Source organism: Calypte anna, chromosome W, assembly GCF_003957555.1.
Source record: "Calypte anna isolate BGI_N300 chromosome W, bCalAnn1_v1.p, whole genome shotgun sequence".
In the NCBI taxonomy this organism is placed as follows: domain Eukaryota; kingdom Metazoa; phylum Chordata; class Aves; order Apodiformes; family Trochilidae; genus Calypte; species Calypte anna.
The window spans coordinates 24,938,726-24,953,356 of NC_044276.1; the positions used below are offsets into that span (position 1 = coordinate 24,938,726).

General features: G+C 46.1%; 1 protein-coding gene across 4 annotated transcripts in view; it reads right to left on the minus strand.

The window, feature by feature from the left end:
• SMAD4 (SMAD family member 4) overlaps nucleotides 1-14,332 on the minus strand; it is a 40,148-nt gene extending 25,816 nt beyond the window's left edge. For all 4 annotated transcript variants that reach the window (XM_030468295.1, XM_030468294.1, XM_030468293.1 and 1 more), the window contains exon 1: nucleotides 13,979-14,332. The gene's annotated coding sequence lies outside the window, so the exon portion shown is untranslated. The remainder of the gene's footprint in view (nucleotides 1-13,978) is intronic.
• Between the last annotated feature and the right edge of the window lie 299 nt (nucleotides 14,333-14,631).

The following is a 14,631-nucleotide window of genomic DNA, read 5'->3' on the forward strand; positions in this document are numbered from 1 at the left end:
TGGCTTTGCCTCCCGAGGAAGCCAAAGGTGCTCCTCTCCCTTTGGCTGTGGGGTGATACAAGGAGAACACAGAAAATAAAATAAAAAAAAATGGGACATGCTAATGTGAAATGCTGACAAGTTACAAAATTATCAAGAGGTAACTCATGATGTTAGAGCAAGTCATTTATTTCAACAACTGAGTATTAAGAGGTCTGTTACAAAACAACAACTCCTGTCCTGCCACAGCCTAAGTGTGGGGACAAGGATAAGATCCTCTGGAGAGGACATCAAGCTGCAAGACAAAAGAAGTTGAGATTGCCAGGTAATTAAAACCACCAATTAAAGCCAACACACTACTGAGAGACCTGCTAAGTAACCATGAGCTGAAACTCTTCCTCCAAGCCTGCTGCAGACTTGAACAAACACCATCATTCTTCAGTCCATCCCACTTCCCTGTGGCTGCTTGGCTGAGAGGTGATGGATCTTTTTAGCCTCTGCACTGAAATTCAAAACATGAAGCAGCTGTCTCAAATTAAAAATGCAACACTGAGGCCACATGCCCCTGGTAAATTCTGCCAGAAATGGTTACCTTAACAATATAGATTCTAAAAAAAAAACCAACACAAAACAACACAGGAAGCTGTAATTGTATGTGACCTCTGTAATTAAAATTAAAAATATTATTGATTTATCTATGTGGAAATAATTTCACTGAGCTCTCACACTTAAATTTACCTTATGGGCAGGAAAGCAAAATAAACACCCTACTGATTCAGACTATTCCACTGTTCTCAGATCAACTGCTAAACAGAGATCATTTTGCTAGAAAACACAGATGGGGCTTAATGTTCAGCATCTCCTGCAAAAACCAGCTCAGAGTTCCAGGAGAGCATTCCCCTTGGTGGAAGTAAGGTGCTCCTGGAACAACTAAAAACAATGGAGCAAAGTCCAAAAAGCAGATGAGATCTCACCCAAAGGGATAATCCATGAGTTTATGGAACAGAAAATTAATATTCCACCTTGTTTGCCAGATCTCCTCAAGCTGCACCAGCAAGATAGAATATTCTAAGCCAGAAGGGCTTAAGAACAAGTGCTTTTCACGTGCCAAAAAACCAAGGGTAACAAAAACAGCCTGAGCCATGACTTCCAAATATTTTGCAGCAACTCTTCAGGCAGCACATGAGCATTTGTAAGATAGGATCTCTTGGAAAGCCTCACGCAAGGCCAGAGAGCTGCTGGGGTTTCAGTTTGAAATTCTTCATCAACAAGAGCCTGCAGGACACATGAAGAAGGCACAAAGGGTTTAGGAAGGGGAGGGGGGGGGAAAAAAAGGGTTTCTGCTTTCCACAGGATTGTTTTTCCTTGCTTTTACACAGACATTACTACAGTCAGCGAGACATCGAAGCTAAAAACATGTGAAGACTTCACCTAAACTCCCCTCAACCAAGCCAAGCACATTTTGAAACTTGTTTAAAAAAAAAACCATCTCTATATCCCAACAATTCCCACTGTAAAAATGAAAATTTGCTGTGAAGTTACTTGTGTTCTTTATTTCTCCCCCTCAAGTGGCTTCTCTTCCCCCTCTCCTCCCACAGAAGCCACAGGTTGCAATTTGGGGGCAAGGAAAGAACAACAGCTTGACCCCAAAACAAGAAGAGGAAATAACAAGGCTTACTCAGAGAAAGCAGGAGGTTAGGGATGGAGCTGGAAGTCAGGGATGTAACCCAAAGCAGAAAAAGGGTTTCTGCTTTTCACAGGATTGTTCTTCCTTGCTTGTAGAGCCAGTGAGACATTGGAGCTAAAAAAATGTGAAGACTTCACCTAAACTCCCCTCAACCAAGTCAAGCACATTTTGAAATAAACAACTCTATATCCCAACAATTCCCACTGTAAAAATGAAAACTTGCTGAGAAGTTACTTGTGTTCTTTATTTCTCCCCCTCAAGTGGCTTCTCTTCCCCCTCTCCTCCCACAAAAGCCAGAGGTTGCAATTTGGGGGCAAGCAAAGAACAACAGCTCAACCCCAAAACAAGAGGAAATAACAAGGCTTACTCAGAGGAAGCAGGTTAGGGATGGAGCTGGAAGTCAGGGATGTAACCCAAAGCAGAAAAAGGGTTTCTGCTTTTCACAGGATTGTTTTTCTTTGCTTGTAGAGCCAGTGAGACATCAGAGCTAAAAAGATGTGAAGACTTCACCTAAACTCCCCTCAACCAAGCCAAGCACATTTTGAAACTTGTCTAAAAAAAAAACCCTCTATATCCCAACAATTCCCACCATAAAAATGGAAATTTGCTGAGAAGTTACTCCTGTTCTATACTTCTCCTCCTCAAGTGGCTTTTCTTCCCCCTCTCCTCCCACAAAAGCCACAGGTTGCAATTTGGGGGCAAGCAAAGAACAGCTCAACCCCAAAACAAGAAGAGGAAATAACAAGGCTTACTCAGAGAAAGCAGGAGGTTAGGGATGGAGCTGGAAGTCAGGGATGTAACCCAAAGGGACAAAATCCAGGCAATCAGCAAACCAACAGCTCAGGCAAGAGGGTTAATCTGGGTCTGGTGCTGATCCCCTGCACTGCCCGGTTCATTTACAGGAGGGTTGGAACCAATCACAGCTGTGGAGGGATCAAATTCACCACCAAACTCACATCTAAAAATGTGACAGCCCAAATGCCACTGGATAATTAACTTTAAGATATGGGCAAGAGGCCAAAGCCCCCCCTTCTTGCCCCCCCTGTCACTTTCTGAGCATGGATTTTATGAAGTTTTGACAACAAACGAGGTAAATTCCCACATCCCTTGGAGTTGTCATTGTTTGCAGGAGAAATGAGGTGAGAAGTGGGATGAGGAGGGATTGCCACTTAGTTCTACAAACTAAGATGCTAAAAACTGTGAAGCACTGGAAAAAAAAAAAAAGAAAACTAAAAAAATATAGCACAGCCTTGGCACAACTGGAAAAACAGCTCCTGCAGGTGTCAGGGAAGCAATGACCCCTTAGAACAGCTTTTGATGGATAAATCTTGCAGCTCAGCTCAACTCAGGAGAGGTTCTGGATCCAAACGTGGTGCTGAAGGTCCAAGAGATGCTTGTGGAACATCTCCCCAACAATGGAGATCAGTAGTGAAGAACACAAGATGGATCTGCAACCCCCTGAGAAACCTGAAGTGAAGAGTGGTGATGAAAATCCAACCAGTCTGCAAAGTTAAAATAAAAAAAAAAAAAAAAAAAAAAACCACAACCCAAAAGGTTTTCCACATGCTAAGTATCAGATGACACATTCAGAGCTCAGGAGGCCTTGAAACAGCAAGAGAGGGAAGAGAGATTTGCCATTTTTTTGTGGAAAATCATCAGGCAAGAGTCCTGTGTCACCTCAGATGATGGGTGTGGGTCCTTTCATATTGAACTGGGCTGTTCTAGAGAAGAGGAACTCAGCTTTTTAGCAGCATTTATGTAAAAATACTCTGTGATGCCTGGAAAGATACAAGCCTGGGGATTTTTAGCACTGGTGTGTCCATGTAAGGGCTGGTGTGCCAAACACAGGGTTGTTGAAGAGGATAATGCAGGGCTAAAGTGTTCAGCAGGTGGAATAAAGTCCTTCTAACAGTGCCAAAAATCTTAAGAGAACTGCAAGACAGTGTAGAAGGGTCTAAGCAAGTGTCCTGGTTTGGGCCAGGATAAAGGTGGTTTTCTGTTTCTGTACTTTTGCTTTTAGCTAAGTCCCTTGTAAGTAGTTGCATTTGCTGAAATTAACAGCAAGTTTCTCAGACAGTGTATGTGCTTCTAGGACTGATAACACTTGATGTTTATAGTTACTGCTAGAGACTGGTATGCAGGGCCAAGGACACTGCTTTCCTCAGCTCTGAGGAAAATATTTTACCGTCCAGGAGGACACAGAGGCCCCACCTGAACCCTCCTTTAGGGAGGATCAGACAAGATAGATGCCAGAATTGACCAAACAGAGTATTCCATCCCATATACGTCACACTCAGTATAAATTTGAGGCATCACGAGGGCCGAGCCAGATCTTTTCCTGATTTCCTGCTTCCCTTCCTTCACCCGGCATCCTGGAAGGATCCTGTCTGTTCATCTGCCTGTGGTCCTGATCCGTGCCAGCCCATATCTGTGTGTTCCTGCCTCCAGTTCCCGACTGCTGCCGACTCCAGGAGTCCAGCCTGGACTTTCCCAGGGCTGCCCTACAGCCTCGGTGGTGACGTGAGAGTTATTGGGGGAAAGGGGGGAGGAATGTGGTTTCCATTTTCCTGTATATTTGTATATATTTAGTAATTTTTCCCTATTTACCATTACTGTTTCATTAAAGTTGTGTAGTTTAGTTTCCAACTCATAAGTCTCTCTCCCTTATTCTCTCTCCTTTCTTCATCGAGGGGAGAGAGAGATTAAAGAGAGCGTCTGTTATTCGGTTTAATTGCCGGGTCAGTGTTAAACCGTGACAGATTTATTGGCGCCCGACGTGGGGCCCGAGCTAATTGGTTCGAGTCCAGTTTAAATCTTGACCAATTTGCCTGAATAGTCTGAATTCCAACTCCAGTGGGAGAATGGCTTTGCTGAGTGGGAATCAGACTTTTTCCTTTGGAAATTTCACAGGGTTGGAAATTAAACCAATCATGCCGTACCTTTGGAATTTAGGGAATGTGATGTGTATTTTTGCAGCTGGAATGAGTGCTAATATGTGGCTTTCCTATCGTAAGAGACGCTTAAGGACCATCGTTGCAATATGGTCCTCAATATTGATGTATATCATGGTGTATGGTGCAGTGATGTTTCATAGAAGGATTAAGAACTTTGTTCGTAATCATGTTTTCAGAGTTCTTTTGAGGAAACATACCACCCTTGGGCTGAGTTCAGTGGATTCTTGTCTAAATGGCATTATGATTGTTATAGGTTTGTGCCTCCTGATTTTTGGTGTTCAGGTGTTCATGTGCTACCATATATTGGTGAGGAGTAAGACAACTACAACTAGGGGAACGAGCTCACCTCGTAAAGAGAGCACCCCCACTCCTGCCTCTGCAGCCGCTTCTCGCCCCCCCTCACGCAAGGGCACAACTCAGATAAGGTCAGCAAGCATTGCCAGTGTTTCTGCTACAGCTCCAGTTGCTGTGTCTACTCCCACAGACACTGCTGCTGCTCAGAAAACAAGCCCTGCTGCTGGCACTGCTGCAGATGCCTCAGCCTCTCCCCCTCAGCCCACACAGTTACTTGTTAACCCTGTAACTAAGAGAAAAGGAAAACAATGGAAATCAGAAGCGAGCCTTAACCCTTCCAAGTCTGAACAAGATGACCAGGTGATAGAGGAAATAGAGGATACTGCCTCTCCTCGTAGAGCAGCTAGTGCAGAGTCAGATGAGGACTCAGACTCAGAATCTGCTCAGCCCTATTCCATGAGAGACTTGCGTACTCTGAGAAAAGACTACAGCCGTTTTACAGGTGAACCACTCCTCTCTTGGTTATTCCGATGCTGGAATGATGGGGCTGCTACCATAACATTAACTCAGAAGGAAGCCAGGCAGTTGGGCCCTGTAGCCAAAGATGCAGCTATTGATCGGGCATTTGGGGAAAAGGCTGGAACTACTAGCCTGTGGAAACGACTCTTGTCAGCTGTCAGGGAGAGATATCCCTATAAAGAGGCAATAGATTGCCCACAGGTCAAAGCAGCCACACTTGGAAAAGCTATCAGGTATCTGGAAGAATTGGCTGTACGAGAAGTGATCTATAATGATGATGGCATTGAAGACCCTTATCACGTACCATGTCCTAAACCTATGTTGCAAAGGTTTGTGCATGCTGCACCATCACCTTTTAACCATACTCTATCAGTACTGCTATGGGTTCCTGCAGAAGTGGATACAACTGTGGGTGATGTGATTAAAACTGCACGAGAGTGTGAAGAGGCTGTCACAGCCCCTCATCGGGCCTGGGTCTCAGCTATCAAGAGAGCATCTGAGAAACTGCATTCACCCCTTTTTCCTCAGACAGACGGAGGACGCCCCATTGCCACCATTAAGAGGAGACGCCCTCCTCTGAGACAGAATCGAGGGAAACAGAATTTCGCAAGAGGAATTCTATGGGCACTCCTGTGTGAGTGTGGAGAGGACATGACAAAGTGGGACAAGAAACCTACTGCTGACCTACAGGACCGAGTGATTAAGTTGATGAGTAAGCCGAAGGCAAAAGGAGGTCCTTCTAAAAAGATGGCTGCTCAAATCTCCAGTGTGGAGCTACCCAATCCAAATATGCTAGTGACTCAAGATCCCTGCACATCAGGTGTGAGTACTGGGGATGCAAGCTCCAGTAATGCACATACTGACAATGCTGTATGTGCTCAAGCTTAGAGGTGCCCTGCCTCCAGCCAGGTGGAGGAGAGGGACAACCGAATCTATTGGATTGTGTGGATTCGATGGCCTGGCACATTAGAGCCACAAAAGTATAAAGCCTTGGTGGACACTGGTGCACAGTGCACCCTAATGCCATCGAATCAGAAAGGCACAGACTCCGTCACTATTTCTGGAGTGACGGGGGGATCTAAAGAACTGACTATTGTGAAGGCTGATGTGAGCCTCACTGGAATGAAGTGGCATAAACACCCAATAGTGACTGGTCCAGATGCTCCTTGCATCCTTGGCATAGACTACCTCAAGGGAGGTGATTTCGAGGACCCGAAAGGGTACCGCTGGTCCTTTGGTACTGCAGCTATTAAGACTGAGAATGGAGAATGGCTGCATACTTTGTTTGGCCTTTCAGATAAATCCTTTGTAGTGGGATTGCTGAGAACTACAAACCAGCGTCTGCCAACTGCTACTTCAGTAGTGCATCGTAGACAATATCGTGTCAACAGAGATGCTGTGGTCCCCATTCACAAGCTGATCCGGCAATTAGAGAGCCAAGGAGTAATCAGCAAGACTCATTCACCCTTCAACAGTCCTGTATGGCCAGTGAAAAAGCCAAATGGAGAGTGGAGGCTGACAGTGGACTATCGTGCCCTGAATGAGGTTACACCACCACTAAGTGCTGCTGTGCCGGACATACTAGAACTTCAGTATGAGCTGGAGTCAAAGGCAGCCAGGTGGTATGCTACTATTGACATTGCTAATGCATTTTTTGCTATTCCTATAGCACCAAAATGCAGGGCACAGTTTGCCTTCACCTGGAGAGGTGTCCAGTACACTTGGAATCGACTGCCCCAGGGGTGGAAACACAGTCCTACCATCTGCCATGGACTGATCCATGACACCTTGGAAAAGGGGGGAGCTCCAGAACATTTACAGTACATCGATGACATTATTGTGTGGGGTGACACAGCAAAGGAAGTCTATGAGAAAGGCAAGAAGATAATTGAAATCCTTCTAGAGGCTGGTTTTGCTATTAAAAGAAGCAAGGTCAAGGGACCTGCACAAGAGATACAGTTTCTGGGAGTTAAGTGGCAAGATGGACGTCGCCACATCCCAATGGACGTGATTAACAAAATAACAGCTATGGCCCCACCAACTACCAAAAAGGAAACACAGTCCTTTTTAGGAACTGTTGGTTTCTGGAGAATGCATATTCCTCTTTATAATCAGATTGTGAAACCTCTCTATGAGGTTACCCGGAAGAAGAAAGACTTTACATGGGGCTCAGAACAACAAGCTGCTTTTGAGAATATTAAACAGGAGATTGTACAGGCAATGGCCCTTGGACCAATTCGAACAGGGCCAGACATCAAAAATGTGCTTTACACCGGAGATGGAGGTGATGGTCCTACATGGAGCCTCTGGCAGAAAGCTCCAGGAGAGACTCGAGGCCGACCTCTAGGATTTTGGGGTCGAAACTACAAAGGCTCCGAAGCCAACTACACAGCCACTGAGAAAGAGATATTGGCCGCATACGAAGGAGTCAGAGCTGCTTCAGAAGTGATTGGTACTGAAGCACAGCTCCTCCTAGTGCCACGATTACCTGTACTGGGTTTTATGTACACAGGTAGAGAATCTTCCCATCATGCTACCGATGCTACCTGGAGTAAATGGATTGCTTTAATCTCACAGAGAGCTAGGATAGGAAGACTCAATCGTCCAGGAATTGTAGAAGCAATAACACATTGGCCAGAAGGCAAACACTTTGGAATGCCACCAGGAAAAGTGGTAAAACGGGCTGAAGAAGCCCCACCATACGACCAACTACCAGAGAGTGAGAAACAATATGCTCTTTTCACTGATGGATCCTGTCGTCTGGTAGGAGGCCATCGAAGGTGGAAAGCTGCCGTATGGAATCCTACACGACTAGTTGCAAAAACAGATGAAGGAGATGGTGAATCAAGTCAATTTGCAGAGGTAAAAGCTATCCAATTGGCTTTGGACATTGCTGAACAAGAAAAGTGGCCAAGACTTTATACTGACTCATGGATGGTAGCAAATGCCTTATGGGGTTGGTTAAAGCAGTGGAAGCAAAACAACTGGCAACGTAGAGATAAACCTATCTGGGCTGCTGAACTCTGGAAAGACATTGCTACTAGGTTAGAGAAACTTGATGTAAAAGTGCGTCACGTAGATGCCCACGTACCTTCATATCGAGCTACTGAGGAACATCGAAACAACCAACGAGCAGATGAGGCTGCTCAAGTGTTCCAAATAGATCTGGACTGGGACCATAAAGGTGAACTATTTTTGGCCAAATGGGCCCACAATGCTTCAGGTCATCAAGGCAGGGATGGAACATATCGATGGGCTCGTGACCGAGGGGTGGATTTATCTTTGGACTCTATTATGCAGGTTATCCACGACTGTGACATATGTGCTGCAATTAAGCAAGCTAAAAGGTTGAAACCTCTATGGTATGAAGGGAGATGGTCAAAATATAGGTATGGGGAGGCCTGGCAAGTCGACTACATCACACTGCCTCAAACTCGCCAGGGTAAGCGCTATGTGCTTACAATGGTGGAGGCAAGTACAGGATGGCTGGAAACATATCCTGTGCCTCATGCCACAGCCCGGAACACTATCCTGGGCCTAGAGAAACAAGTCTTGTGGAGACATGGTACACCAGAAAGAATTGAGTCAGATAATGGAACTCATTTCAAAAATAGTCTCATAAATAACTGGGCCAAAGAACATGGTATTGAGTGGATATACCATATTCCCTATCATGCACCAGCCTCAGGTAAAATTGAAAGGTACAATGGTCTGTTAAAAACTACCTTAAAAGCAATGGGTGGTGGAACTTTCAAAAACTGGGACAAGCACTTGGCAAAAGCCACCTGGTTAGTTAATACCAGGGGTTCCATCAATCGAGCTGGTCCTGCTCAGTCAGATCTTCTACACACAGTAGATGGGGACAAAGTGCCTGTGGTGCATGAGAAGAATCTGCTAGGGAAAACAGTTTGGATTTATCCTGCCTCGGGCAAAGGTAAACCCATTCGTGGGGTTGCTTTCGCTCAAGGGCCTGGACACACTTGGTGGGTGATGATGAAAGATGGAGAAGTACAATGTGTACCACAAGGGAATCTAACACTAGGTGAGAATTCCTAATTTCTGTTTGTCTAGTTTAATCAGTAATGCATGGACTCTTTGGGAGTCATGAACTTGTATCCCACCATAACTACTGTTATGTGAACTGTTGTATAAACTAACAGTGTCCTATGAGTGTTTTTCAGGATGATTTTGTGGTGATAAAACCAGAACTAGGTTCATCGGCTGGCATCCAGTAACTTTCTTGAAATTACCATCTGCAACCTGCAACTTGTGGACCATGGACATGAACTGTGAAGACTGGTCCTTCTTTTGAGAATCTGCTACAATAGATGAACATCTGCAATTGTAGACTGAATTACTTAGTGATTTTTAGCACAGAGAGATAGTAGTAATTTGTGTATAGATATGTTTAGGGATAAGAGTTAGTAATGATTGGAGCATGACGCAAATGGTATGGAATAAGGGGTGGAATGTCCTGGTTTGGGCCAGGATAAAGGTGGTTTTCTGTTTCTGTACTTTTGCTTTTAGCTAAGTCCCTTGTAAGTAGTTGCATTTGCTGAAATTAACAGCAAGTTTCTCAGACAGTGTATGTGCTTCTAGGACTGATAACACTTGATGTTTATAGTTACTGCTAGAGACTGGTATGCAGGGCCAAGGACACTGCTTTCCTCAGCTCTGAGGAAAATATTTTACCGTCCAGGAGGACACAGAGGCCCCACCTGAACCCTCCTTTAGGGAGGATCAGACAAGATAGATGCCAGAATTGACCAAACAGAGTATTCCATCCCATATACGTCACACTCAGTATAAATTTGAGGCATCACGAGGGCCGAGCCAGATCTTTTCCTGATTTCCTGCTTCCCTTCCTTCACCCGGCATCCTGGAAGGATCCTGTCTGTTCATCTGCCTGTGGTCCTGATCCGTGCCAGCCCATATCTGTGTGTTCCTGCCTCCAGTTCCCGACTGCTGCCGACTCCAGGAGTCCAGCCTGGACTTTCCCAGGGCTGCCCTACAGCCTCGGTGGTGACGTGAGAGTTATTGGGGGAAAGGGGGAGGAATGTGGTTTCCATTTTCCTGTATATTTGTATATATTTAGTAATTTTTCCCTATTTACCATTACTGTTTCATTAAAGTTGTGTAGTTTAGTTTCCAACTCATAAGTCTCTCTCCCTTATTCTCTCTCCTTTCTTCATCGAGGGGAGAGAGAGATTAAAGAGAGCGTCTGTTATTCAGTTTAATTGCCGGGTCAGTGTTAAACCGTGACAGCAAGTCAGTAAATCTGGAGGCAGAATATCTTCTGTGATGAGCCATGATTAAAGGGAATGTTGCCACTATGGTCTTCAAAAGGAAAAAAAAAAAAAGCTCCTAAAGTCTGAGCTTTTGATTAAAAAAAGAAAAAAAACACATTTATTGTAGTAGCAAAGAAAAAATCTCAGCCAGGCTAAGGCTTGCAAAGCTGGAGAGTCATCTACTGGGGTGAGGAAGGCAAAAAAAGACCCAAATCACCAACAAGGTTGGGAATATGAAGAGAATTTTTAGGAAAAAAAAATCAGAAAAAAATAAGAGTTGTTGGCTCAAAGCTGCCACTAATGTTTGGGGAGCACCATCTAGCAGAAAGAGCCCTCCCAGTGTTGTAAAACTGGGCAGAAATGCAACACTAATGAACTGGCTAATTAGAACAACATGCAAACTGCCATCTTGCTGCACCATTTCACGTGCAGAAAGGACAAGAGAGGCTCTGTTGCCTCCAAAAGGAGACAAACCCAAGGATGGCAGAAAAGCAGAGTGGTTTTGATAGCTTTTAACCACCAAAACACAAGAGTTTTGCTCTTTAATAATGCAGTGCTCTAAGTTTTAGGCTAAAAAGTAAATCCATAAACCAATATAACAAAAGGCAGGTCAGGATTTGATGAAGATTATGAATAAGTGATTAAACTGCAGATACTTTCCAGCACATTAGACTATTATCTACTTGCCCAAAGGGTGAACAGGGACAAAATGTTTGTAGGCAGAAGAATAATTAGCATTAAAAAGCAAGAGAAAGAGCACCAAGAAGGTCCTGTACTTAAGGAAGAGCTAATATTCCCCAGAACACTATTTTTCTCCATGTACCAGTGTCAATTCTGCTCATCCCACTGGCAGTGACAGCAAAAAGGGAACTGGAGAAGACTTTTCAGCCAATACTGTGTGGCAACTCATTCATCTTCACAAGAAATCCAAGGAGGGAGAAGCAGGGAACAGCCATTTCTTTGTGGAAGCAACTGATGTGATGGAGCTGCCCAGCTGCACCTTTCCTCCTCTCAGCTTCTACCTGTGCACTGCTTTCAGACTGAGCCTCTAAACACTGCTGCTGCACAAGGTTCCAGGGTTGTTTTGGGGGTTTTTCTCATTCAAGAAACTAATAAAACAGTAAAAAAAAAAAGGCAACTCTTGTCTTGTCTCTGAATGCATAGAAGGGATAGGACATCATAAAAAGATCATGCAACTATGCTGATGTGACTATATGCAAAGGTTTTTTAACCCTGAAAGTTCCTTTTTTTTGGTTTTTTTTTTTCATTTTTGTTCCCCTTCCCTTTCTCTCCTTTTCATTTCTGAGAAGGGACAAAAGAGAACAAACTCCTCTTTTCAATACAGGCTTCTGGGCAGACAGAAAAGGAAGACAAGGCTCCATCAGGAGAGTGGGGAGGGCAATAAACTCTACAGCTGCATCTGGTTCACCCAGGCACTGAGACTCCCACCACCAAGAAGCCATCCTGGAATTCCTAGGGGATGGAAACCTGGGAAGGGCAGGAGAGGCTCAGAAAGGAGGAGGTGATGGAAATCCTTGTAGGATGAGAGCAAACCTGCCTGAACTCTTCCACAGAGGATCCTGCAAATCCCATCCCCTTGCAGAAGGCTCCTTTCAGCAAGGAAAAACACTAATTTGTCAAAACCTCACAAACAGAGGAAACAATTGTGGCTACACCACGCAATAAAAGGGAAGAGTCAGACTTTGCTGAGGCAGAAGCGGTGTGATTTTTCACTTGGACACAATGTTTCAATGCCCTAGTAATAGGTGTATTAGATAACATCTGTTCTTTATTGTAATCTGCACAGGGGTAATGTTCTCCTTGTTTAGTTCGAGCTTTAAACACACACCGAAAAAAAAAAAAAAAAACCACCTCTGGGCAAAGCAAGTATGGAAAATTCCAGTCCCAACCAAAAGTCGAGTTTTTCAGAAGGTTAACATAGGAAAACAGAGTCCTCGAATTCCAGCAAGAGCTTAACAACAGCACGGCAAAGGCTGCTCCTCACCAGGCTGCTCTCAGCACCTTTGTTCTCCACTAAATCTGCTCCTACCTCTCCAAACTCCCATCCCTATTGTGCTGGCTGCGCCCGAATGCATTATGTAAAGAGGCACCTACTTAAAAAAACAAAAAAAAAAAAAAGGCATTCTAATCAGTTTGAGACACTTGCTTGCTTCTATTTCAAAGAGCTGAAGCCTCAAGAAAGTTTCTGTATCAATATTAAACGCGCCTGCTTATGCAACAAGCAAATCAAAAGAGGTTCATGAATGCAAAGAGAGAAGGAACTCCTAGTAGCAACCTGGGGAAGATAAGAGGAGGGCCAGAAGGACAAGTTGCCTGCTTGCAAACACCCTCGTTTCGCGGGGCAGTTGTAGCTCCGTTTCAAGAGCCTCTCCTGGGCCCACCCAGGGTGTTCAGAGAAGGAGAAAAGCTCCGAAGATTTCCAAAAGCTCTGGCGGAATAAACCCCAAACCCCTCTCTCCTGTTGATAGTGGCAACACCGTTCAGCCCCGAGCTAATTTGAGGGGAAAGACACCACGATCCCGCTCCGGCCGTGTGTGTCTGCCAACAATAGGGTTGCAGGAGTGTAATTTGGGCTCCGAGTTGTAATAACACAGCATAAACCACAACCAGATTACCCCACGAAATGAACCAGGTAAAACCTTCCCAGGTGAAACCTCCAACTATGCAGCGAGTCCCAAAGCTTCCCCCCCAAAACCCAACAGAACGGGGGATGGGAAGAAGGGGAAAAGAAAGAGTAAAGCTGGACTAATCTTTAATTAACAGCTTTTTAATGAGAAGCCTGGAGCTGGGTGAAAAGCAGCTAAAAGCCCCGTTTTTCTGTGGTTATTGGAAAGAAGATGGCAGGTTGGGGAGAAGCAGAAAGGCGAAGCGGCTCACACACACTCAAATAATGATAATTAAAAGAAATAATAATAATTAAAAGAACATCCAGGGCATTTTCCAGCGGCTGGAGAGAGCGGAGGAAAAGTTGAAGCGGGGACAGGGCCGGCTGCAGAGCCGAGAGGACAGCGGGATTTTAAATCAATACCACGGAAAAGTTTCGGGGCTGGCAGGGGTGGGAAAAGAAGGATCTGATCCTTTCCCTCGCCGGGAGAAGGGAAGAGGATGCAGCGGGGTTGAGGAGAAACCCACCCCCCCCCACACCCACCCCACCCCGGGGGTGAGGAGGGGGCAGCGGCTGCTCCTGCTCCCCGGAGCGGGGCCTGAGGGAGGCGGGAGCCGAGAGCGGATGTTACCTGGGCCTCGGCGGAGCCGCCGCTTTCCCGGGCGCGGCCTTGTGGTGAGGGGCGGCGGGGAGAAGGCGGGAGGCGAAGGGAAAGGAGGGAGGGAGGGGGGGGGGGGTCGGGATCCTTCCCTCGCCTCAGCCGGCCCCGGTGCGCCGGAGCGGGCCAGGCCTCCGCCCCCCCAACCCGCCCTCCCCTTCCCGGGCTAGCAACCGGGCGGGGCGGTGCTTGGAAGCCCGGGAAGGGGGGAAGGCAAGGCGGGTGCCCCCGTGTCCGCCTCCCGGGTGCTGTCGGGGTCGGGGTTGTTGTTGTTGCCGCGGCTCCGGCCGCTCGCACTCCGCGGCCGCCGCCGACACGTCCAGCAGCCACGGCACATGCGCCACATCCGGGTATCCGCCACCCCCCTACCCCCTATCCACACACACACACGGCTGCACACACACCCGCAGCCACTGCGCCTGCGCAAAAGGCGTCCCCGCGGTTGTCGCGCAAGCGGGCGGGCGGAGAGTGAGGCGGGCGGGTGGGTTGTCCCTGAAGTGAGAAGGGTGTCCCCCAACTCAACCCCCACCCCAAAAAAGAGGTCAATAAAAAAAAAAAGGGACACATGGATTAAAGGGCAGGCCCGCAAACTTAAGGCGTAGCAGTGGGAAAAACAAACAAAGAAA